The sequence below is a fragment of the Pinus tabuliformis genome, chromosome 4_1 (genome assembly GCF_031772625.1).
Source record: "Pinus tabuliformis cultivar Carrire ecotype Pingquan chromosome 4_1, CPIR1, whole genome shotgun sequence".
NCBI classification, from domain to species: domain Eukaryota; kingdom Viridiplantae; phylum Streptophyta; class Pinopsida; order Pinales; family Pinaceae; genus Pinus; species Pinus tabuliformis.
The window spans coordinates 722,378,581-722,404,888 of NC_142303.1; the positions used below are offsets into that span (position 1 = coordinate 722,378,581).

The 26,308-nt window shown below is 37.5% G+C and overlaps 1 pseudogene; it reads left to right on the plus strand.

Moving 5' to 3' along the window:
* Positions 1–20,792, plus strand: part of LOC149178174 (mitochondrial import inner membrane translocase subunit TIM23-2 pseudogene) — a 146,027-nt pseudogene extending 125,235 nt beyond the window's left edge.
* The last annotated feature ends 5,516 nt before the right edge of the window (positions 20,793–26,308 follow it).

Sequence of the window (26,308 nt, forward strand, 5' to 3'; positions counted from 1 at the left end):
ATCATAGAAACTGGCATAAAACCTTAATGTTTGCATTATGGGCTGATAGGATAACACAGAAAGCTTCTATAGGAACTTCTCCGTTCAATCTTGTGTATGGAAAAGAAGCAGTATTACCTACAAATCTTGTTCTTCCTTCTCTAGCCCTAGTTCAGTTCATTGAGGAAAGTCGTTCTTCTTCTATTCAACTTAGACATGATCAAATTCTAAAATTAGAAGAGGAAAGGGAAAAAGCCAAAGTTATTCATGCCAAACATTAGCAAATAATCAAAGCAGCTTTTGATTCAGTCTCATCCAGTTCAAAACAATTTCAAGTCGGTGATTTAGTTCTGAAATGGGACAAAGCCCATGAGGACAAGGGAAAACACACCAAGTTCCAGAAGATGTGGCTTGGGCCATTTCAGATCTGTGACAAGATAGGCCATTTGACCTTTATATTGCAAGATTTATCAGGTTTGAGAGATTCTCTCCCTGTTAATGGCCTTATCTTGAAGAAATTTTTTAATTGAGGAGGTAACCCCTTCTCCTTTCATTTTAGTAGGATTTTGTAGTTTGTAGGACTTTCAAAAATAAAAGTTGTAAGGGATCTCTCATTGACCTTTGCTGTGTTTGAAAGTTAATCCACAGAAGTTGTAGAATATCTGCTTTTAAATAATAGAAGTCTTAACCAAAAAGGAATAATTTCTAGGAAATTAGGTATCGTTGTATTCTGAAACCACACTTCAAGTTTTGTGAACTCCTCTCAAAATATAGAAGTATTGTAAATCATTTTCTGTTTTCAAGTTGGTCACAAAAGGTTATCAATATCAAGATAGAAGCTAATCCAACTTCAGCATCTTCAACTCTTACTCTGTCATCCATCTACTCTTAAGGAGAAAATTGTCCATCCCATTCACCAAAGTTTATGGTTACTCAGAGTGTAATTCTAAAATATCTGATATTAAAGATAAGAGGTCTTATTACAAGCCTGCTTACCATGTTCATAGGAAAATAGTCTAACCGACATTACCAAGACTGCATACCATAACAGGGTAATGGCTTAGAATTATAAGACAAGGGGTCTCATCACGAGCCAGCTTGTTCGGTTAGATTACTACCAGTGAATGGCATTGTCAATAGCTGGCTACCAAACCATGACAATGGCTTTTTATCTTATCAATAACAGCAAAAGAAAGAAATACAAAATATGAAAACATATTTTGAATTCATTCTGTTAATCACACCCTCAAATTGGATGGGACAATGGACAATAACATGGTTAAAAGGTATCCCTGTCGAAACTATGAACGTTTGCTGGCAGCAGAGGCTCTACCTATGACAGACAAGTTCACTATAAAAGCTGATTTGGAAAAGTTTTCTATTTTATCAATATAAACCAATAAAGGCCTATTTAAAACTTAGAATGTATCTATTTTCTTAAAAAAGAGAGGAAATTAGCAAAAATAGATTCATTTTACTTGGAATGCATATATACGTAGTTATATTAGAATTTTCCCCTTTGATTAGGACTCTATTTTGCAAAAGTTTAAGTATTTCTATGCTTTTCGGAGATAACTGGTTCTTCCAGCGAATCGCCAATTGTTGTGCTCTACAACAACCCCCCATTTCATATCATTTTTATTTACAAAAATTATCATATGAAATGGGTCCCTTTAGAAGTTAATTGGTATCAATATTGTATTGTTCAAAAAGGTCCGATAACTGAAAGAAAACATTATATAAAACCCTTTTGAAAAACCCATTTTGATAAAATAAAACAATCTTGTATCATTGCGATAAAGCGATCGCAAGATCGCATATCGCAATGACATAGAGAACACAAATAAGTGACATATTGGTTTCCGCCGATGCGATATCGCTATCGGCTATCGGCGATACTCTATACGCAGTCTTGAAGCGCCCTAAGCCTTTCACCCCGATCCGATGCAATATCGCAATCGGCAATAAGCAATATCCTATGCACATTGTTAAGGTGCCCAGGTGATGCAGCCCGATGCGATGTGATATCGTAATCGGCAAATCGGTGATATGCTGTCCATGTCATATATAATCCCTATTCTCCCGACGCGATGCGATATCGGCTATCGGCGATCGGGGGTTTTAAATGGTGTCAATACAAGAGGTTAAAGCTCTCCCCAATGGCCGATTGCGATAAACGCAGTTTTCAAAAACGCCGTTAAATGGAGGGAAATTATGATCGAATCATATTTAAAGCTTAATCTGCTAAGCAATGATGCACCTACGCCCAACCGCCAAAACATCCATAGCACGCTTAAACGGGTCATTCGGTCGAATAATGATATAATGGGTATTTAAGGATTGGCAGGTTTTAAACGGCCATTTAATGTAATTGTAAGATCTTCCCATGGATTGTATCCGCAGCCATTTTTAGAGTTAATCTCTTAGCACGCTTTGATCGATATATCTTTCCCATATTGGATTTTCATTGTCATCTCTCTGTGTTACGTGTAATTTCGCCTCTGTGCAGAATTCATCCAAAGGAGAAAGCTCAGGCAAAATGGGAAAGAAATCCAAGAAGACCACAGGCGCTTCCGCGGCGCTAGCTGCAGGACAAGCCGTCGCTGATCCCTCAAACAAAAAGAATGGATTGATATCGGATACTACCTATTCTGGTCTTGTAAGAACAACTTAGCAAGGCACCTAAACCTGATTGAAGCCGAAAGAACCAGCGGCAATAGTAGTACAAGCCACTGTGGATTTATCTCGGAAATCCGATGGCACTCTTAAGGACTTGGCTGACTCTTTCCTGCATCGGATAGCAGCTAGGGAACAAATTCTCCCATACACAGATGTAGTGTGGTGGGCAATTGAAGAAATCCCAATCCTGGATAGAACCTTCAGCACCAGAGACGAGAGAATTTTCGGGTCATTTAAAGCTGATGATTTGAGGCAAATGTATCATTTGCATGAGCCAGAGAAGATATATAATAAGGCGTTCCTGTAGAAATTCGCAAACGAAAATGAAGTTGAATCCGAACCCATCCGGGATTGGAGACAAAATCCGGCAAAGCACAAACATGAGTCTTCTGGTAAGTACTCAGTTGATTCCCTGGCTTCTCCTTATTGCTATGCTGGAATAATGATGTGTAGATTGTGGGGATTGCATGACTCTGCTAATTTTACCATAGAAATGGTTCCCATAATGGAAGCATCATGCAACAGTGTAATTATGGATTGGGCCACTATTCTCTCAGATAAACTAGCCTCATCTCTTCTTGAATTTAGGAGTAAGACCCGCGTTTCTGAAAGGATAATTCCCCCATTCTATTACAGTGCCTATATCTTAGATACCATGTGTTTTAATTCTGAATTTCTTGTGCTCGGCTGGAGGTGGAAGCCACAAGACCCCATGCCTATTCACATATACCATCAGAAATTATGGAAGTCTTATTATAAGCACCATTTGTACCAAGTCTGCAATGGTTTTATGTTACCTGTTCATTATTCTATTTTTGATAAACCTGCTCCCAAGATTTCTTATCAAGCCGGAATTGACTTAACCTCAATAGGAAGATGGTTCGGGGAGGAGAACTTCACTTATATAAGAATTTTTGGTAGTCAAGCTGAACCTCATGTTCTCCCTTTATACATACCAGATAAACTGTTGGCAAGTGAAATCTCTTACCAGATTATTGCTGAGAGTGTTACACAGACTCTCAAGAAGGAAAAGAAAAAGGGCTGGCCCTCTTTTCCCTCGAGGTGTGGTGTCTATACTCTGCATGATCTCAAACATGCAGAAAAGGAAGCCACAAAGATCAAATCATTAACTCTGGCGACTCTCCAAAATAGGCCATTTGATCCAAACAAAGTTACCTATAATGCACTAGAACAGGCCAAATTGTCAAAGTTTGATCATCAGGAAGATATGTTTGACGACCTGTTCTCTTCAGCTGAGACGATAAATCAGGTTAAAGCATTCGATAAAGTGAAATATAATGATGAAGGGTTGACTAAATTTAATAAACTTAGAGAACAGAGGTTGCAAACTCTGCCTCTAGATTTACTAGCGACAACCCCAACGACATCGTCAAGCAAGCCTAATCGGCAACAGTCAAAGGAACTCCAGTTATAACGAAAGAACAAGAGAAGCCACAGGAACAAAATCGGAAGAAAGAACAGGAGGAAAAGTAGAAGGGAAAAAGAGGAAAAGAAGAAGAGAGAGCAGGAGGAAAGGCAGAAGAAAGAGCAGGAAAGAGTGCGGAAGGAGACCCAAGCTGCAAAGGAAAAACAAACCACCATTGATGTCAATATAGATACTCATATTGACCCTAAATTGCTCCAGGAATGGAAGCAATTTGATTCCATTATCAGTGGTTTGGAATGTTCAAAGGACACCGACACTTCTAAGGTAACGGACACACAGGATATCACTTCACCACAGGTTCTAAGCGGAACCAGCGGCCCACCCATTTCTAAAGAGGTAGAGGTAATACCAAAGGACCCCTCCGACCAAATCATTTTGCAGGTAGAAGATATTCCTCCCCTGGATGTCTTCTACAGCCCAAGGCATAAAGCAGTGGTTAAACGACAAAGGAAAATAAGAAGGACTGATCAACCTTCCCTTTTCCTAGAGCAAACTGTCACGGGAAATATAGTTTGGAAGGAGGAATTTGACCCCTCCGATGACCTGACAAAACTGTCACAGTATGCAGGAGCTTAGTCGGTAGTGACAATAGACAAGGCATCGGAGGTAAGCCTTTTACTGAAAACAAAGGATCATGAGATTTTCTCACTACAGGCACAGTTAACTGAAGCGAAGCAAAAAGCGGAGCAGGCAGAGCATCAATTGTTGACGCAAAAACAAGTGAACAGTCAACTAACACAACAATTGCAGGCAGAAAAACAAAGGATTGACTAAAGCGCAATCCAGAAACAGAAAGAATTATCAGAGGCATTGGCACAATTGAAGGTAGCAAACGAGCAAATGGTTAAAACAAAAGATGAGAAAATTGCTCAATTATCATCACAGCTCGAGAAGACAAAGGGCGTTCCACAAGTGGCTGAATTTAGAGCAGAAGCATTACAAATAAATACTGCATTAATATCTCAAATTAAGCTTCTGTGTCAACAAATCGCCCAGGTAGAGCCACTATGTGAATTAACGGCATCTATAAGTAAGCAAGTAGATAAGGCCAGGACTGAATTAGATCAAGCTGAAGAAACAATAGCTGCATTTCTCGACTGGCAAGATTCTGACCAAGGACAAGCGGCCAATTTACCCAGGATCTTAGAATCACACAAAGATATACTCTTCACAGAATGGCAGTCCCAGTTAATGAAAGCAGAGAGGGCGATTTCAAGATGTAAATCAACTTCTAGCAATTTAGTTGAATTGGTCAATAACACTCTCTACTTATCAAACATGATTTCCTAATGTACACCAGGAAAGTTGACAACAATGAAAACATTGGAGCAATCATGTTATCCAGATCTAGAAGAAAAGGGGAGGTTAATCGCTGGGATTAACAGTTTAACCTGGGACACGTATTGGTTCTTCCTGGTAAAGCCGCACACACAGAGAGCCGCCCTCAAGTGCCTAACAGATGTAATCAGGTATATTATCCCCGATATTCAGGATGCCACCTATGCCACCCAGCTCAGCTCGCGCCTCAACAAACCACCTGAAGTAGAGCCAATGCTTGCGATAAGTCAGCTCAGATTTAAGGGCGAGTAGCCTACTTGATGAATCATGCCGCCGATTGCCAGATCGCTGAGGAAAATAGGATCAAGATTTATTGATACCAATTTAGTAGGATTTCAGTTTATTAGATATTTAGATTAATTTAGTATTTATAGACCCTTTCATTGTTTTGGAAAGGGTCGTAAAGTTTTGTACCTGACTTAAAGGCTGAAGTTGCACTATTGTGCTTCAGTCATATTCTTTTATGAAACTGGACCAGTTGTTCTTAATTTGATAAAGAAGCTTTCTATGCAATTGTGCACTATTGTCTTTGTATGGAAAATGTTTCTGCGTTGAAGGAAGAATTACAAGTAGCAATTGATATTGGGAGTGTCAAAGCAGCTCATATGGTATTTCTATATATGTCTGAATTCATTCCTTTCATGTGAATTGTTATTTGATTATCCTTGCTATTATTGATTATATGCATGTGCTTTAACAGTAGTTCTATATTCCTTCCCCTATTGGATGTTTTATGGTATGCTTTTCTTTTAATCATGTATGTGTCGATGATATAAATGATGAGTGTATTAATATCGCTTTAATCGCTTTTCTTAACTATTTAGGCACAGTAATCTTGAATAAAATAATATCCATGTCTGTTAGATGGAGTCATCTATATGCCTGTCTATAGACACAGACCATCAAGCGCTACACTTTAAATCTCAATAGGTTCTCGGGATAGGTCATAGTTCTTGTATTCTTGTCAATAGATTTAGTTATTCGCCCATCACTAGCTTAGTTAATAAATCATCCATTCATCCCTTTTATCCATTTTTGGGAAACTGGTCCCATTATCCCCAGTCGGAGCCACTATTCCAAATGGAAAAGGAGCTGTACTAAGGTCCAAACCGGGTGGTTATCCCCCAATGTTGTTGCAGTGATTTTTGGGGCATCAACACCTTCTAATGAACTAAAGATGTACATTATTGAAATTTAAGGGAACCCACTGTGGATAGAGGATGCAAGCTATAATTCCTAATGGTAATGCATGGTTTTATGCATTGTAAAGAATTTAAAATATTGATGAACAAGCTTCAAAGATTACGATACCTCGTATTTTCCAGTGCTTTGGAGAGTTCCCATCCATTGCAGAGTAGTTTGGAGGAGAGAAACAAAGGCATTGGGAAAGCTCTTTGAAATTCCTCGAACTATCCCCAACAAATCCATCCTTCTGTAAGATCCACTGGGATATGCTGAGATTCTGTTCATAGTTTTCATCACCACCACTAGACCTCATATTACTTGTTGCTCCTCTCATTTTAGCAGGTACAATAGGCCTTCCATGGAAATCCAGTGTGCCAGACTGCATACCTTCCCAATCACTTGCTCCATCCCGCTCTCTCCACATCTAACCAGCATTAAATTCATTTTGCAATCGATGATTACCCAACAAGCCAGATGTTGTATTAATCCACTGTAGATTGAGACATCACAAGGGGTTAGATGGAGTATATAGTCCTACAAAATTCACTCTTAATATAAGTTTAGGGGTTTCACAAGCCAAGATTTGGGCAGAACAAGGCTATAGGTTCCTTCCTTTGTAATTAGAAATGGCAATAGACTTGTCCTTGAAGAGGATAACCTAGAAGGTAAAAGTGAGTATAACTCTCATGGATCAGAAGATGTCGGTGAAAAGTTTCACCTCACACACAGTTATTGGCGATCCTTTCGAGCAAAACTTGTGGCAGCAGAGCAAGTTCATAAGAGTGGAAATGGTGAGCTAGGAAGTGGGAAAGAATCCTTGTTAGGTCCCTACACTACTAGTGTAACCCCTTATTGTTATTAGTGTAACCCCATTATTATATTTTTGTGCCCATGTAGTACCCATATTGTTATTATTGTGCCCCATAGAAGCCCACTATTGTTATTTTTGTGCCCTTACATTATTATTGTTATGTTTTCTCTGATTATATTATGACCCCTTAGACTCCTATATATAGAAAGGAGGTCTTGTCATTTGTATCATCCAAGAATTTTTCATTTATGTAATGTAAAGAAGGTTTCCCCCTCGAAAATTCTAATTTCTAAGGCATTGATCTATCTTTTCTATCTTTTTGTGAGCTCATTTCATAACATTTGGTATCAGAGCTTTGGATTCTGGGGTTTCACTGCTCCAAATAGATCTTCGTGGTGTTTGCGCTATAACTTCTTTTCTATGATGTTTTAAAAGCTAAAAAAAAACCCATTTGAGCTGAAATCACACTGAACCTTGAGTCCAAATTTCAAATCTTGTCTTGCTATATTTTCGGAGATATGATCTTAGGAAGTTAGGGTTTTTACAATCTCCAGAATTCCATCTCAAACAGGCCACTTTGGAACTTTTTCTATAATGTGTTTTCTACGATGGTTCAGACTCTGAAATTAAAAACTATTTGAGACGAAATCATGGTGAAGCTTGAGCCTGAATTGCAGATCTTGTTTCGCTATATTTTCGGAGATACAGTCCAAGGCATTTAGGGTTTCTATGGGCTCCTGAATTACATCCCGAATAGGTGAGCAGGGGAGAATTATCATAACTTTCTCTGTGCACATCAGATTGAAATTCTGTAAGAAGCCACAAAAAGAGAACGGACTGGAATGTGTTGTGTATTGTTTTCAGGTCTGAAGGTCAAAACAGTAACACGTGGTACTTCATACAAGTTCGCTCTATTGAAAAAATATTTAAGAAGGCCATCTTGGGAGATTGGGCATAACTCTTTCTTGGAGAATCCAATTTTGATCAAACTGGTGGAATTAGAAAGAGGACACAAAGCGCTTCTACAGGATGCGATTTCAGAACTTGGAGATCCGAAATTACATAGTTACAATCGTTTCAATATCGAGCTCCTAAAATCAAGAAAAAGCGATATGAGGAAGTTTGATGGCAAAGATCCAGTAAATTAGATACTACAGATGGATCAATATTTTGATCTAAATGAGGTACAAATGTTAAAAAAGGTACATATTACATCTTTATATTTAGAACCAAATTAGTTTGTGGTGGCCTGGGTGTAGGCGATATGGACAACCTCTCAAATCTGGCTATAATTTCTTCAATTTCAGGCTGAATCTCCCTTTCAGCTTCTTTTTTCGTATTAGTGATCTAATGATAAAACTGGTAGCCACATGGCTTTTCCTCAATCACCTCTATCTTGGTTAATTTTCAAACAAAGCCTCTTTTCCTATCAGAACTGTAATTCCAAAGGAATTACACAAAACATTGTCGGCTCTCTTAAACTGAGAAACTGCGTTTTTAATGCAAAATACACAATCAACGACTTTTGTGTTCCAAGGGAACAAAATACACTATCGGCATTTCTTTTACACAGTTGCAGTGGCCAAATAGTCTTGGTATAATTCCATGGGAATTACAGTATCGGTGCTATATTTCAAGTCCTTGCGTTAAATGCAAATAACACTATCGACACTTTTATAATCACCCTTTCCACCCTTTTCCCAATGCGATAATCGGCAATCGCTATCGGCGACTTCCAAAGTGACTATGCTTGGTTCCTTCCACCTCCAAATTTGTGATGCAATCGTCCCCTCAGAACCTATGTCCCTTTCCGCCCTTCTCTATAATGTTTTGGGTCCGGAATGTCAGGGTTTCGCATTCGGCAGTTCCAAAGGCTCTCTACTCCTCTTCCACTTCTCCGATGTGATATAGGTTCAAACCCCATATGGGTATGAACCAAATCTAATAAAGTTTCGGGTTTGGAATTGAGTTCTTGTTAAGGAATTATCATGATTTCTCTGTGTAAATAGAGTTTGCCACATAATTCTGTAAAATGGCTTAAGAAGCCTGTTCGCTTACTATGAAGGGAAAACAATTCTAAAGGGTCAGCCTAAACATCAATTGGAAAAATGAGGCTAATTCATTCATATTCAATCTCAGAATAAAACAATTGAGCTGATACGTGCATACATCTATCAGAAAACAGAGAACTATCAAATTAATTGCATAGAGAGAGGTTTTCTCAGTTGATACTACTTCCAACCGACATTAACTCTGAGCCTCTCGTAATTTTATTTATAATAAATGGATAAGGCCTTCTCATCTATTACCCTTTACAAAAGAATGCTTTTACATAGAGTGATTTAAAGCATTCATGCATAAAAGTTATTATCACTTATCTATGAGCGATTATTATAGAATGTTTTATTCTTAATTCTATCCCTGTCTTAAACTAGGAAAGTATGGAAACTGCTAGCTAAAGGACCCCAATCCCTTGCCTGTAGATTTTTTTGAATTTTTTGAATTTTTGGAATATGTTTGAAGACTTTTTCCCTCTAAGTCACATGCTCCTACATCAGACTCCTGAGGACAAAATTCTTCATGGGCTCCTGTGCATGAGTTCATCTACAGAACTACCCAGTTTCTATAGCATGTCTTCTATAACCCAAGTAGCTTCAATGGTCAGCTGATCCTTCCATTTTACCAAATACTGGAAGTACTCTTGTCCCCTTCATTTCTTAAACACCTTCTTGTCCAGAATTCTTTCTGGCTGCAAATTCTTTGCTGTGGGTAATTGTTTTACCCAATCAATCTCTTGGACCTCTTGATCTTGTGATGTATCATCTACAGTTCCACTTTCATACTTGTACAAGTCTGCAACATTAAAAATTGGTGATATCCCAACATCTGGGGGTAACTCAATCTCATAGGAATTTGCAGAAAACTTTCTTAACACTCTGCATGGCCCAATTTTCTTGAACTTCAATTTATTATACTCCCTCTTTGGAAATCTCTCCTTTCTGAGATGTGCTAAGACCAGATCTCCAACTTCAAAGTTCACCTCTCTTCTCCTCATATCTGCTCTAGTTTTGTACTTAATGTTGTTGTCCTGTAGCTGTTGTTTCACTTGTTCATGTATTGCTTGCATTTCTGAAGCAAAATCTTCACCCTCTGCACTTCTCATCTCTTTTTTTCCCAAATTTCTCAACTTAGATATTCCTCTTGGATGCATTCCATAAACAATATGGAATGGACTCTATCCTATACTCCTGTTAGGTGAGTCATTATATGCATACTCAGCTTGTGCTAACACTTGATTCCATTGCTTTGGATGTTCTGTAGTAAGGCTCCTTAAATGATTGCCTAAACTCTTGTTCACCACTTCAGTTTGTCCATCAGTTTGTGGATGATAGGTAGAACTGAAACTTAATTTAGTTCCCAGCTTCTTCCATAGCGTCCTCTAGAAATTTCCAACAAATTTGGAATCCCTGTCTGAGACAATACTTTTGGGCAACCCATGCAATCTTACAATCTCCTTAAAAAACAAGTTAGCAATGTGAGAAGCATCACTAGTTTTATAACATGGAATAAAGTGTGCCATTTTTGAAAATCTGTCCACCACAACAAAAATTAAATCATTACCTCTTTGAGTCTTTGGTAAGCCCAACACAAAATCCATACTTACCATATCCCAAGGCCTATCTAGAATTGGTAATGGGATATAAAAACCTGTGTTTTGGCTCCTTCCCTTTGCGTATTGATAGACTTAAAGTTCTCACATACTTCTCCACTTCAGATTTCATTTTCAGACAGAAATAAAATCTGTTTAGCTGTTAAAAACTATTTTCTACACCAAAATGTCCTGCAAGTCCTCCATTGTGTTTCTCTTTGATTAAATTCTCTCTCAGAGAACAGTTTGGTATGCATAACTGATTTTTCTTAAATAACAGTCCATCTTGTAGGAAGTAATCCAACCACCTACCTCTATCCATCAAAACAAGATTTTTATAGGCCTCAAATGCCTCTTTAAAATCTGAATCAGTCTCATATAATTCTTTAAGAAAATGAAAACCCAACACTTGGACTTGACTCTCTTGCAGTAGTATATTTGTCCTCCTTAAGGCATCTGCAACTTTGTTTGACTGCCCATTTATATGCTTCAAAACAAAATGGAAACCTTGAAGATACTCTACCCATTTAGCATGTTTCTGGCTGAGATTTGGTTGTTGCATTATAAACTGTAATGCATCGTTATCTGAATAAATAATAAATTCTTTTGACATTAAATAATTCCTCCATTTCTTCAATGATTGCACAATTGTGTAGAACTCCTTATCATAAGAGGAATACTTCCTTTTTGAATCATTTAACTTTTCACTGAAATAGGCTATTGGCCTATCTTCCTGGCTTAAAACACCTCCAATTGCTTCTCTGTTGGAATCACACTTCACTTGAAAAGGTTTTTGAAAATCAGGCAGAACCAAAATAGGCTTTTCAGTGATTTTCTTCTTTAACAGCTGAAATTTTTTCTCTGCTTCAGCAGTCCACTTAAATGATTGTTTGTCCTTATTTATGGTCTCAATAATAGGTGCATTAATCTTACTAGAATTATTAATGAATTTTCTATAAAAGCTAGCAAGACCATGAAAAATCCTTACCTCAAAAACACTCTTGGGTGAAGGCCACTCCATAATTGTCTTTATCTTCTCTAGATCCATCTTCAACCCTTCAACAGAAATAACAAATCCCAAGTACACTAGCTCTTCTTTCATGAATGAAAACTTCTTCAAATTCAACAGTAATTTTTCTTACTACAGCCTTTGTAAGACATAATTCAAATGCCTTAGGTGCTCCTCCTTAGACATGCTATAAACTAATATATCGTCTAGATATACTATTACAAACTTACCATTGAACTGTTTAAGAACTTCATTCATGAGCCTCATAAATGTACTTGCTGCATTTGACAACCCAAAAGGCATTACTCTCCACTCATATAATCCCTCATTTGTCTTAAAAGTGGTTTTCCACTCATCCCCTTCTCTTATCCTTATCTGATGATACCCACTTTTAAGATCTAGTTTTGAGAAATACTTTTCTCCACTCAAGCAATCCATTAAATATTCAGTTCCAAGCAAAGGAAATCTATACATGATTGTGATTTTATTAATGGCTCTTGAATCTATACACATTCTCGAGCCTCCATCTTTCTTTGGGCTCAACACTGTTGACACTGCACAAGGACTCAAGCTTTCTCTGATCAGCCCTTTATCAAGAAACTCTTGCACCTACTTCCTAACCTCTTCATTTTCTGTAGGAGTCATTCTGTAAGTTGCTTTGTTAGGTATATTTTCTCTAGGAATCAAATCTATAAGATGTTTGATTCTTCTAATGGGTGGTAATTCATTAGGAAAATCATCAACATTAATATCACAACATTTCTCCAACATTTCTTGAATTTCAATGGGTAAATCAGAAACTTTAGTAGAAGTCATTATTACCTTGAGCTTGCAAATTACAAAAAAATTTACCTCATTTTCTTCAATCTACTTCAAGTATTCCTTTCCTCCAAGTAAAATAGTTTTTAGATCAGTCTTCTTTCCTAGTACAGCTTCTTCTTGTAGAGGCAACAACGAATGATTGACACCATCCTTTCCAAACTTGTAGGTGTTTCTTTTTCCATCATGCATGGCTCGTCTGTCATATTGCCAAGGTCTTCCAAGCAATATGTGACACACATTCATTGGCATCACATCACAAACAATTTTATCTTTATACTTGCCCACCTGAAATTCCACTTCACACTGTTCATTCACCAACAGTTGATGTCCCTTTTGCAACCATGACACCTTGTAAGGTGTTGGATGTTTCATTGTATTTAGATTCAACTTCTCCACCACCTCTATAGAGACCAAATTATCAGTGCTGCCACTATCAATGATCATCTAGCAACATTTCCCCTTGGACTTTACACACTGTCCTGAATAAAGCTTTCCTTTGTGATGGTTCAGCCATCTCCTTTGCTGGCTTGAGTAGAATTTTATTACCTACCAAAGATTCTCCTCTCTCTGGTATCTTTTCTTCTTCTACTACTGCTTCCATTGGTGTTTCTCCCTTAACTGGAGCAACAATTGCATTCCTCTAATTTGTTTCTGCATTCTCTGGGAACTCAAAATCTCGGTGTCCCGGCTTATTACATATGTAACATCTTATTTCTCTACCTCTTCCTCTGCCTCCTCTTCCTCTAGAAAAAATCCCTCTGCCTCTTGCATCACCTCCTATGGGTGCATGCTGGGTTGAGTTGTTGCTAGCTCCATCTTTAGGTGTTGTAGATATCCCTCTACCACCTTGACTTCTGCTTCCTCGAAAAGTACCTCTCCCTCTGGCACACTGCTTCCTCATGAGTTTTTCTTCAGCTTTCAGTGCTATCTGATAAGCTTCTTCTACTGTTTTAGGAGACAACAGACTTATCTTATCTTGAATGTCCATCCTGATACCATTCATATATCTAGCCACCTTCTCATCTGTATCTTCGGCTTCTCCAACTCTTATGCTTACCTTAAAGAACTCCTTTGTGTACTCTTTCATTATCAAAGATATCTGTCTAAGATTTTGCATTTGTCTAAACAAAGTTTTCTGATAATTACTTGGCAAAACCTTACCTCATAGTTTTGTTACGATCCTACTCCAATTCTTGATTGGTTTCTTGCCAAGTATCATCCTTTCTGCCTGCACACCATCCCACCAAAGCGCTGCATGGCCTTTTAGCTTGGTGACAACAAACTTCACTTTCTTCTCATCTTATGTTTCTTCATAGTCGAAGAATTTCTCCATGCCATTAATCTAGTCTAACAATTTTTCTGGATTCAGTCCTCCTTCATATATTGATACCTCGGTCTTTGGCCTGGCCATGGATCTCAACACTGACTAAAAGAACCTCATCAGAGGAGTAACTTCTACAAGTTCCTCCTCTGTGGCTTCAATCTTAGGTTCATTAACATCTCTGTCATCTATGTTACTTCCTGTTGTTAATGCATCCAATCTAGCTTGCATCTGTTGCACAACTTCATTACTTCAGTGTTTGCAACAGGCCATCCACTTCCACCACGTCCTCATCCTCTTCCAACTTTGAAAGCCATAGTAACTTTCCTTCCCCTGCTTCTAAGATTCAATCTAATGTCAGATGGCTGCTCTAATACCACTAACGGTGGCCTGGGTGTAGGCAATATGGACAACCTCTCAAATCTGGCTATAATTTCTTCAATTTCAGGATGAATCTCCCTTTCAGCTTCTGATTTCGTATCAGTCATCTAACGATAAAAATGGTAGCCACATGGTTTTTCCTTAATCACCTCTATTTTGGTTAATTGTCAAACAAAGCCTCTTTTCCTATTAGAACTATAATTCCAAAGGAATTACATAAAACACTATCGGCTCTCTTAAACTGAGAAACTGCGCTTTTAACGCAAAATACACAATCGGCAACTGTTGTGTTCCAAGGGAACAAAAGACACTATCGGTATTTTTTTACACAGTTGCGGCGGTCAAATAGTCTTGGTATAATTCCACAGGAATTATTTCAAGTCCTTGTGTTAAACGCAAATAACACTATCGGCGCTTTTATAATTGCCCTTTCCACCCTTTTCCCGATGCGATAATCGGCAATCTCTATCGGCGACCTCCAAAGCACCTATTCTTGGTTCCTTCCATGTCTAGGTTTGTGATGCGATTGTCTCTGCAGAACTAATGTCCCTTTCCACCCTTCTCTATAATGTTTTGGGTCTGGAATGTCGGGGTTTCGCACTCAGTAGTTCCAAAGGTTCTCTACTCCTCTTTCGCTTCTCCGATACGATATAGGTTCAGACCCGGTATGGGTATGAACCAAATCCAATAAAGTTTCAGGTCCGGAACTGAGTTTCACTTAAGGAATTATCACAATTTCTCTATGTAAATAGAGTTTGCCATAGAATTCTGTAAAATGGCTTAAGAAGCCTGCGCGCACTGATTATGAAGGGAAAACGATTCTAAAGGGTTAGCCTAAACATCAATTGGAAAAATGAGGCTAATTCATCCATATTCAATCTCAGAATAAAACAATTGAGACAATATGTACATACATCTATAAGAAAACAGAGAACTATTAAATTAATTGCACAAAGAGAGGTTTTCTCAGTTGATACTACTTCCGGCCGACTCTAACTCTGAGCCTCCCATCATTTTATTTATAATCAATGGATAAAGCCTTCTCAGCCATTACCCTTTACAAAAGCATGCTTTTACATAGAGTGATTTAAAGCATTCATGCATAAAAGTTATTATCGATTATCTATGAGCGATTATTAAAGAATGTTTTATTCTTAGTTCTATCCTTGTCTTAAACTAGGAAAGCATGTAAACTACTGGCTAAAGGACCCCACTCCCTTGCTTGTAGATTTTTTTGGATTTTTGGAATATGTTTGAAGACTTTTTCCCTCTAAGTCACATGCTCCTGCATTAGTTTGTATGGTATAAAGGGCTTTTTTATCGTAAACCACTTGTCACCTGGTCAATTTTCACAGAGGAAATGATAGCACATTATGAGGATGCAAAGAGAAATGCCTTCTTTAGCCAATTGACAAATCTAAAAAAAAGGGTTCAATGGCAGAGCACATTGAGCACTTTCAAAAATTGAATATAAGGGTAAATGATATTCCAGAGAAGTAAAGGATTGATGTCTTCATAGGGACTTTAAAGGATAACATTCAACATGAGGTTTGTCTTTGGGAACCTGATTCATTGGAGAAGGCATTCATGTTGGCAAGAAAAATTGAAAGAGGAATTATGGAAACAAGGAATCCTACCACTCACAACTATAAATATGGAAGTGTTATTTCTCCTAGCCTTCCACAACCTACAAGGTTTACACCATAACAATTGGAAGAAAAAAGAGAAAAACTGCTTTGTTACAGTTGTGATAGAAAATACTCTAAAGGTCATAAGTGTACTGAGAAGAAATTATTTTACATATATTGTGAAGAGGAGGAAGAAAAGGAACAAGAAACATCAAAAGAAGAGGATATACACCAAGAACCAACCATATAGAAAGAAGAAATGAATTCAAACATATCTTGTAAAGCATTGGCAGGAATTACCACTCCTCAAACTCTCAAGATAGAAGGACATATCAAGAAGAAAAATGTTCAAGAAGTGAAAGATCACATCGAGCATCAAGAAATGAATCCAACCATATCTTGTAATGCATTGGCAGAATTTACCACTCCTCAAACTCTCAAGATAGAAGGACATATCAAGAAGAAAAAGGTTCAAGCAGTGAAATATCACATCGAGCATCAACAAGTAGTTCTCCAACTTTTAAAGGATAGCCCCACTTTGGTGCAGAATCGAATGAAACAAACGGCAGATCAATGTCGCAGTGAAAGAAGTTTTGATGTAGGCGATTGGATATTTTTAACGCTACATCCATACAAAGAAATGTCCCTCAAGCAAGCTATTTATGAGAAGGAAATGTTAAAAATACTACATGCACTTAAGAAATGGCGACCTTACCTAATGGGAAGACACTTAAAGGTAAAAACAGATCATGATAATCTTAAATAATTTTTAGAACAAATATTATCTTTATAAGGACATAAAAAATGGGTCACAAATATCTCAGGTTATGACTTTGAAATCGTATACAAAAAAGAGAAGCAAAATGTTGTTGCAGATGCACTCTCAAGAAAGGACGAGGATGTGGAAGCATTATTTTGTGCTATATCTATTATCCAACCAGATTGGATAAACGAAGCAAGGGCTGAATGGAAGAATGATGAAGAAGTGTGGCCACTCATTCAAAAGTTGTAGAAGATCCTAGTTCAAATAATATTGCCATAAGTTGACGACGAAGGAAAAATCACATTGGAACCTGAAGCAGTCACATAATCAAGAAATCGACAGCTACAAAATTGATCAATTTCAGAGTATCTCATCAAGTGGAAGAACTTACTCGCTGAAGATTCCACATGGAAGGATGATAATTTTATATAGAAGCATCTAGAACTACTCAAGTGTTGAGGACAACACTTTTTGAAGGAGAGGGGCATGTTAGGTCCCTATACTACTAACCCCTTATTTTTATTAGTGCAACCCCCTTATTATATTGTTGTGCCCATGTAGTACCCATATTTCTATAATTGTGCCCCATAGAAGCCCCCTATTGTTATTGTTGTGCCCTTCCATTATTATTGTTATGTCGGCTCTGATTATAATATGATCCCTTAGACTCCTATATATAGAAAGGAGGTCTTGTCATTTGTGTCATCCAAGAATTGTTCATTTGTGTAATGTAAAGGAGGTTTCCCCCTAGAAGAGGATGATTTCTATGGAATTGATATATCTTTTCTATCTTTTTGTGAGCTGGTTTCATAAAAATACTCAATAGAATTAGGTCCTAAATGGGCTCATCCAATTTAGGCACCTCAATCGGGTTATCTACTTGTTGCAACTAAAAATATTGATGGAACATGAATTTTGGAGAGAAAGATAGTTTTTCTTCTTAAAGAAGGATCCAATGACCCTAGAGAGGGTACATTTGGGGTCATCCTTAATCTTTCTTTGCAGAGGTGTATCAGAGAAACGAAGCTTACAAATCCAGATTTAACTACAATATTTGTAGATTGCCCACTGCATTTTGGTGGGTTGATTGAAGCAAGTATGTTCCTATTAACTACAATGGAAAATGTTGTTATAGATTTTGATGAAGTTATTCTCGGTTTGTGTTATGGTGCTAGGAATAGTTCACACACTGTAGAAGAACTTGTGAGGAATGAAGTGCTTCAACGTGAAAATTTCAGGTTCTTTCTTAGCTATGCAGGCTGGGAATTCAATTAGTTGAAGGAGGAGTTATCCTTGGATTACTGGTATATAGCATCCTGCAACCACAATCTGATCACTATTGCCTCTGCTTCAACTCTTGGCTTGTGGGAGGGAATTTTCTAGCTTATGGGAGGCCAATATGCTAAACTTAGTAGAAAGCCAAAGGAAGACAGTCTATAATTTATATTATTTTTCACGCAAATTGTATCTAGTTATGTACATTAGATGTTTCCATTATGCGATAATTGATCCATTTCACTTTCCTTATGAAAAAATATTGGCAGAATGTAAAATTACTTGAGGAGAGTGCCTCTTGAATACTTAAGAATGAATTAAGACTATCATATAATATCAGTCTGAGGTGACTTTCATTTATAACTATCTGAATGGATTTGTAGGTTAACACTGTGGCTGACATGAGATGAATAATCAATATGGCATGGTTCAACATTCTTGAAAAAAACTTAAAAGATTACACTTTGTGCATAATAACTGGCAACAAATTTCTCTCTCTATCAATCTTCAGAGTGAAAATATTTTTATCAAGGAATAAAAGAGACTATTTCATAGAAGTGTCTGGTTAATAATTAAGGATAAGCAATAACCAAAGGAAAAAGAGAAAAAAAAATAAAAAAATCCAATCATGAGATGATTGGATGTGTGCCTGGATTCTCTACTATTTCTAATTTATTCAAAATATAACATCAATATTGATTCATGAGTTTCTGACCATTAACAATTTCTATTTATGAAGAGATGAGCTCCTCTTCTGAAATAAGTAATCTGAAATAACCAAAATGGAAGTATATGATACCAAATGTAAGATCCATGTTCACCTCGTCTTCTTCGATGCTTTTTTTCTTGTGTCTATGTGGCCGATGTATATGCAACTACAACCCACATTTAGAATGAAATTAGTGCGAACTTAAACCCCTGCATTCATAAAGAGACTATTAAAACCCATATAATCCAATTAAGGAAGTCTACTTCACCTTGGAAAATTACATAAGGTACTATATATTAATATCAACATTTTTTTAAAAGAGGTTCCATTAAACTTTAGAAGTATTTCTAGTTATTAACTACCTTCCCTCCTAAAGGTTGAAAGCATAAACCTTTCTCTCCTCTCCTTGAGCTTAGTAAATGTTGGAAGTTGTTCTCTATGAAAAATGCCTGCCAACAGATATTTTTACAAGCCAATAATCATGGGGTAAGATCTAATAGCTTCCCTAGTAGCTAGATGGTAGTTCTAGTGAGTATAGGCCTAGTGACATATTTGTGAAGTAAGCCATTGAACCTCAGGCTTGTATTAAACTCCAAGTTCCACTAGAACACCAATCATACCCACACCCACACTTCTCCTTTCTCCTTTTTCCATTCTCCTTTCTTCCTTCCCCTTTCTCCCCTCCCTATGCCCTCCCCTTATTACGGTGTCTCTTCCAGCTCTAATGTGTCACATCCTTCTTACGAATCCTCCATCTTTGACATATCTCATCTCTTTCCTAAATAAATAATATATATTCTTGATTCTTTTTTCCATTAAGTTAAAGCAAGTTCCTCTTCCAATTTGGGTATGCCATCATCAAGAAATTCAAATCTAAGAATATATTGAAGTTGACATTATATATGTTACTATACCCAAATTGGCTTTTCAAATTCTAAAAATAGGTGATCATAAGTCAGATTTTGGTTTCCAAAACATCCAAGAGGAGATCCTATTGGAATAGATTATCCCTTGATTGGTTCTCAAAAAACGAAAATAAGGTGTTGAAACTAGGCATTATTTCTTTAATTGAGTAGAAAATGATGGGTCCGCAATATTGGTTCCATTCTTGCACCTTTATTCACTTTCATTTTTTTATTATTTCTTTTTCATTTACAGAAGGTGTAGGTCGCAGGATTGACCGAGAGGAAACACTCATGATAGGTGTACCCCAGTGAAACCAGTAATCAAATAATTGATCATTCGACAGATGGAGGAGGAGATCACGAAGGAAGGAACCTGTACAATCCCTATAGATATCTGCACAATGCCATTTATTACAACCTAATTCAGAATATATACCATATCCCTACTTTCCCATAATTCTTATTTCAAGAAGAGGTCGCCAAGTAGGGAAGGTCTTGGGGTGAAAATATCACCTATTACACGGGTTGCGGGTATCTCCTCGATGTTGTCTTTGGTGCCAGTGTTGGCCTAGCCAAGGGCTTGAAAGCCTGGGAGATTCCATGAAGCTCAAGGTTAACAGGGTCTTGAATGTTGTTGGCCACACGGGAATGAAATTTGGCCATAGATTGGGAGTCATAGAACTCCTCTACACTATATTAGAGAGCAGGATTATGGTGTCTAGGGGTACCGACGATATCTTCAACGACGTTTGCATTGGGCTTGGCACCAGAGCACTTTACAAGGTTGCTGCTGCCCCAAGGTCGGTTGCCAATGTTTGCATAATTAGGGGACTTGTTGTCATGGCTCTCGTCACAGGAAAGCAAGATCTTAAGAGATACGTGCCCATCTGACTGTGCTCTCATGTATGGCCTGTACACATTTCTGGAAAAACCTGGATAAATTTATAAAGCTAGCAGGAATTGGTTTGAAAGTAAGGTTTTGGTCACAAGTCCTTGTTCCACTACAATGAGAGCCACGAATAACATAGATTCTAGTGCTATTCTGTTTCTAAAGAATTATTTTCTTCTTAAAAATCAATGTAGTTTCTTCACACTACACAATCAATAAGGTTTAGATGCGAGTAAGACATTGACTCAGTCAGAATAGAGGGAAAGGAAATTTCAATGAAAAAGTCATTCATAATATTATTTTATTAGTTTTTTAATATTTTAGGTTTTTAATTTATTGGGACACATTTCAATTAAAATATCATTTTTAATATTATTTTATTAGTTTTTTAATTTTATAGGTTTTTAATTTATTAAAAGAAATTTAGCTGCTCCACTTTCAATTATGGCTAGAGGTTCCTGGACTTTATGGTAGATATGTTACCATGTCTAATTAAAAATGTAATGTCTAGTTAAACATTTTGGCTCGGTCAAAATAAGAAAAATGAAATATAAATGTAAATAAAATCCCAACATAATAGAGATGCTGTAATGTTTAGTTAAACATTTTGACCCAATAAAGGTAAACGTAAAATTAAATTAAATTAAATTTATAATTAATGATTAAACTACCCTATATCTATCTTAACGCCAGACCTACTAAGCACCAAGAGGGATCAAATATCTTGAGATGTATATCTCTTTTAAAGTGAAAATAAATTTGATCCCTCTAAGTGCATGGTAGATATGTAATTGAGATGGATCTAGGTTGGTATAAAATTAAGTTATGATTATTTAAAAAAAAAAAAAGAAGAAAAAGAAGAGAGTAAGAGAGAGGTGTCACAATGTTAAACTTTTTATTTTATTTTAAAACATTACTATATAATTATAAAGATTTATTCATTGCATAGCATTGATAGACTTTGCTAGTTAGGCATAATTGTCTATGCTTAACCAACATGTTTTAATTGAACCCAAGGGAAGCACCTTAAACTATAAAAAATGTTAAAATGTCCATTTAGTGGTAAGTAATGTTACATCATCACCACCCAAACATAGGCAACATTCTAGCACCTCCTCTAATCCAAGCATTCTTGGACAACTAACTACCCAATATAGAATTGTTTTGTCTCCATCATGGGCAACCCGTTGTAGTACTCAATGATCATGTACCTAATGGAAACAAGATTCCACTTAAAATTCACTCATAAATGATGTTTCCTTTCCATGGCTAACACATTATTCAACACATTTCCAATTGACATCATCCTCCCCTAAGCTTGTGTCACAATGCTTTGTCAATTATCAACCCTTGTTTGGGGGATCTCCTAGTCCACACCAAACTTGTACACCATCCTAACTGTCTCATGAAACAACCTAAATCACTCACAAAGTATACCAAACATATAAACTCATTTTCCACTCTTAGTCGTGTTTACCCGACATGACATCCATTGTGCCATTTCTAATGGAACCTCAAGTAAGATCCTTTCATTCCCCCCCCACTTTAATTGTTGGAACCTTCATCAAAATGGCTCCATTGGCTTCTCTAATGGATAGGGCATTGATGGTGAAGAGACAATTTGTATTTTTTGAATTTAAACATGTCGTTGATACCATTTGTCATGAGGGTAAACTTTTAAATACACTTAAGCATCTAATACCACTCAAGAAGCCTAGTTGTTTTATGGCATTGACATGACATTACTATTTGTGTATGACCATCAGCCTCTTATATCACTCAAACTATGCCTAGCCAACATGTCCCAACTGAACCCAAGTTAGGCATCTTAAACTATAGGAAACGTTGTAGTTCTTGTTTCATTATAGGCAATGTTGTGTCATCACCACCCACACATAAACAACCTTTCTTTACCTCCCTCAAGCCAACACACTCGAATAACTAACCACCTAGTGTAAGACTATGTTGTCTCCATCTAGACAAACTTCTTATAATTCTCTAAAGGTCATGTACCTAGTGGTAACAGGCTTCCACTTACCTTCAATAGACTCATAAATGATGTTTCCTTGCCATAGCTAACACACTATCAAACACATTTCCAGATTGTGTTATCCTTTGGTGAATTTGTGTTCAAACACTTCATTGATCATCCATCCTTGTTAGGCTAGACATCCTTCATCCTCCTAGTCCACACAAAACTAGTACATCATCCTAAATGTGTCAGGGATCATCATGAGTCGGTCAGGAGGGCTATGAAACATATAAACTAGGCATGCACCCTTTATCATGTTTTCTTAGCATGTTATATAGGATAATGTTTCCAGTGGAACCTCAAGGAAGGTCCTCACATTCTTCCCAACGTTAATTGTTAACGTCATTATCAATACAACCCTATCAAATTCTCCAATGACATGGGTGTGGATAGTGAAGAAAAATTCAACAATTTTGCATTCAAACATGGATTTAATACCATTTTTCATGGGGCTAGAATTTTTATTGTACTTGAGTGTCCAATACCACTCAATACACATACTCACCAAGCATTTTCAATGTGACCTTAATAGTTAAGCATGACCACCAACAACTTGTATCTCATGTGTTGCACTTAATTGCCATGTCCTAACCAAAACTAGGCTAGGTACCTCAAATTATGTGAAAAGTTGTAGTTCTCATCTCACTCTAGGTACCTCAAACATGAAGTAACGCTCAAACAACCACATAGACACTCTTTAAGGGATATTTAGATTTCAACTTTGCCAAAAACACATGGTTGTAGTTTGATATGATGCAAAAGACTCGTGATCTAATTTCTAGGAAATAACCAACATTGATTTAATTGAAGAGACCACTTGGAAACTTGGGTGATTTCTAATCTGGACAATGTGTAGCCTTGAGGTAAAATTGCTTAGCTACATCTCATTGGATATCCCATTCTAGTTTCTTCTTGGATATTGTACACATTACTCATTTTGTCCTCATTATGAGGATAATCTCTATACAAATGATACCCTTCACAACCCTAACATTTGACTAGAAGCCTTTCCCATTTTCCCCAAACATTATTCCATCTTGAATCCATTCTTGATTGGTTGACTTTGAAAATGTGTTAGGATTATTTTTAATGAAAAGAATTTTAATTCCTTTCTTTGTTTGATCTTGTTGGTTATTTTATAATTCTACTTCACCTAGTTCTAATCATACAAGTAGTTTTGTTGCCTGGTTGTCTTATCAAGAGTTTTAGGCCCATCACATCAAATCTTGTCTCTATAGAATCGAAGCGACCCACTGATGGACCTATTTATCTTTACATATGTAATGCTCAAAAGTTACTTTCAAGCTACTCTTTGATTCTTCAAATGTGAGACGTTTTCATTGAATAAGATGGTGAGTGGTGATGTTTTGAACTCTAATAATACATCTTAAGTGCATAGAGGCTTCCTTGAGGGCCCCTATTTGAATATGCTTTGTGTTCCCCCTCTTACCGCAAACCTGATCCATTCTTCATTTGCCTCTAATTGATTTAAAATTTATATTAGTGAATCATTCTTCATTTTCCTCTAAAAATGATTTAAGTTTTATATTATTTATGTGTTCAAATTATTTTGTTTCTCTTGAGTCCTTAGCATTCTTGTGTTATCAATGTTATAGCTCACACCTCCAACTTCAAGCTCCTCATCATTTCAATCAATTATAATGATTCAATACTTTATGTGTACTCATTAGATTCTATCTCCTCATTTCCTACATTGATATTCAAACCTTTAACTTATTCTACAACACTGTAAGGATGATATCTATCCTCCATGTTTCTTCTCCAATATTAATCTTGAATTCTAGCATTTAGTTGTCCCTTGTGTAAATTTTACCTGCAAAGTTTTCATACAATTAATTTGTTTCATTTCCAAAATTTAGTGAAGAGTTTTAGTAATATGTGTTGGCATTATGATTCTGGTATGGGTTTATGATACATATGTTGTACTTGATGGCAACCCACTCATCTCATGTAGAGAAAAGTTCACGCACTTATATGCAGAGAAAAGTTTATTTCATGTAGAGAAAAGTTCACGCACTTTTATGCAGAGAAAAGTTTATTTCATGTAGAGAAAAGTTTATTTCATGTAGAGAAAAAGTTCACGCACTTTCATGTTGGAGAACTTACCTTTGGTCCATGGTTGTTAGTCCTTGGTATTTGAACCTATGGTTTTGGACCATGGTACCTCGTCAAAAGTGTGTATATGTTGGAGAACTTACCTTTGGTCCATGGTGGTTAGTCCTTGGTATTATTGAGCCCCATGTTTTTGGGCCCCTTGTATTGGTTATCTATGGTATTGATCCATGATTTTAGGAAGAAGCTTGCCTATATAAAGCAAAGGAGATCACTTGGCTAATTCATCCTTGCAATTGAATATCTTAAGATCTGAAATATTGGGTTATTGTTTTGAAAGTTTGATCTATGAAAGTGAAGTTGAAAGCGAATCTGTGAAGGGTGATCTCTCGAGCGCTGTAGCTGTGGTAGTGCGGAGGCGCCACAGAAGGCGCAGTGTGGAGGCGCCATAGAAGGCGTAGTGCGGAGGTGCCACAGAAGGCGCAGTGCGGAGGCACCACAGAGGCGCAGTGCGGAGACGCCACAAAAGGCACAGTGCGGAGACGCCACAGAAGGCGCAGTGCAGACACGCCACAGAGGCGCCACAGAAGGCGCAGTGCGGAGACGCCACAGAGGTGCCACAGAAGGCGTAGTGCGGAGACGCCATAGAAGGCGCAGTGCGGAGTCGCCACAGAAGGCGCAGTGCAGAGGCACCACAGAAGGCGCAGTGCGGAGGCGCCACATAAGACGCAGTGCGGAGACGCCACAGAGGTGCCACAGAAGGTGCAGTGCGTAGGCGCCACAGAAGGCGCAGTGTGGAGGCGCCACAGAAGGCGTAGTGCGAAGACGCCACAGAAGGCGCAGTGCGGAGGTGCCACAGAAGGCGCAGTGCAGAGGCGCCACAGAAGGCGCAGTGCGAAGGCGCCACAAAAGGCACAGGTGCGGTGGTCGCGGTGCCACAGAAGGCGCAGGTATGGAGGTAGTACAGATATCCGCAGATCTATACCAGTGAAGTTGCGATCCCTGCTTAAAATTTGTTTTAACTGCCTTTGACTATTCTGCAAGGTTTTGGGTGCATAACTGATGTTTGGTTACTGGTATTGAGTTCAGATAAAACATGATTAATGACTTATCTTTATGTACTAGATGTGGTTGATAACTCTCACAATATCATTATGGATCTGGTGATTGGGTGATTCAGAAGGTTGTTTGATTATGAGCTTCAATGTTTTTGTTGGATCCAGTTTGAAAAGTAGTCCTTGAAAGAAAAAAAAAGTAGGGGGTTGTAGCTCCCTTCTAGGAGAGACTGGAAAACCAGAGAGAGTTGTAGCTCTCTGGAGGTTGCAGCCTACGTACTGGTAAAGGACTGCACCAGTACAAAATCATTGTAACAGGAGTTTCTAATTTGAAAGAAGATAGAGACATATTGCAGCA